This window comes from Octodon degus, unplaced genomic scaffold, assembly GCF_000260255.1.
Source record: "Octodon degus isolate 3935 unplaced genomic scaffold, OctDeg1.0 scaffold00162, whole genome shotgun sequence".
Classification (NCBI taxonomy): domain Eukaryota; kingdom Metazoa; phylum Chordata; class Mammalia; order Rodentia; family Octodontidae; genus Octodon; species Octodon degus.
In genome coordinates this window covers 2595389-2596372 of record NW_004524738.1, presented here as the reverse complement: position 1 = coordinate 2596372, position 984 = coordinate 2595389, and the positions used below count along the sequence as shown (strand labels likewise).

General features: G+C 49.5%; 2 protein-coding genes across 3 annotated transcripts in view; one reads left to right on the top strand and one right to left on the bottom strand.

Annotated features, from left to right (window-relative positions):
- The window catches only part of CUNH2orf68 (chromosome unknown C2orf68 homolog), a 16755-nt gene extending 16330 nt beyond the window's left edge, over window positions 1–425 (bottom strand). The window contains exon 1 of the mRNA XM_004642801.2: window positions 419–425. The gene's annotated coding sequence lies outside the window, so the exon portion shown is untranslated. The remainder of the gene's footprint in view (window positions 1–418) is intronic.
- Usp39 (ubiquitin specific peptidase 39) overlaps window positions 1–984 on the top strand; it is a 34707-nt gene that overhangs the window by 12560 nt on the left and 21163 nt on the right. The gene's annotated exons all lie outside the window — the stretch shown is intronic.

Below are 984 nucleotides of genomic sequence, written 5' to 3'. Positions count from 1 at the left end.
ATTTATTCATTTTGTGTGTGTGTGTGTATGTGGCCAGCTCAGCCCACCTGGGGGCGGGGCTGGCTGGCATGTGGTGCTGGGGGATTGAACCGCGGTGCTTTGCCAAGCTTGTTCCAAGTAGGTGCTTTAGACCACTGAGCCATCTCTCCAGCCCCTGGTGCTAGGTTTTGAAGCTGCTGGGATTTTTCTCTTCAGGAGCTCCCAGGCTAGTGGGGAAGGTAGGCCTGTAAAAAGGAGTCACCAGATCTTAACTGCTATCATAAGTGACTTGTGGGAGGGGGCGTGGAACAGAGAGTCCCAGTGAGACGCATGGGAAATTTAGCAAGACCAGAGTGGAGGAGCAGAGCCCTGAGTTTTGCAGGAGGAGGCAGCCCGGGAATGGACATTTCCAGGGCAGAGGACAGCCAAGCAGAAGCACAGAGGTGCCTGGCTTGGACAGACTGTGAGAGGGTGGAGCTGGGATTCCTGGGTCAGTGGCAAAGCAAGGACTAGATTGCCTTCTGTGGTATCCTGGAGCTGGGACTGTTTCCTGATAGAGGGCAGTGAAAGCTTTCAGGCAAAGATGTGACCTCCAATCGGTGTTTGCAAAGCATTTTCCAGTTGAGGAGTGACTTAGAGGGGAAAGCCAGTAGTGACTTGTATGAGTCTCGGGGACCTGCAGACAGGGGAATGAGGGCCAATCAGGGAGGTGGATAAGGAGGGGTCCTGGGGACCCTCGGGCTTTTAGGGAGTACTATGCCCATTGGGTAGATAATAAGCGTTGATCTGAAGCCCTCTCATTTATTCTCAGATGAACTATTTGAGTATGGTGTTTAGCAGTTTGCAACCTTGTAACATCATACTCTTAAGTACACCATCCTCCTTTTTTATTTATTTATTTATTTTTACCATCCTACTTTTTTATTTTTTATTTATTTATTTATTTTTAAAAAAATTTTGTGTGTGTGTGTGTGTGTGGCCAGCTCAGCCCACCAGGGGGCGGGG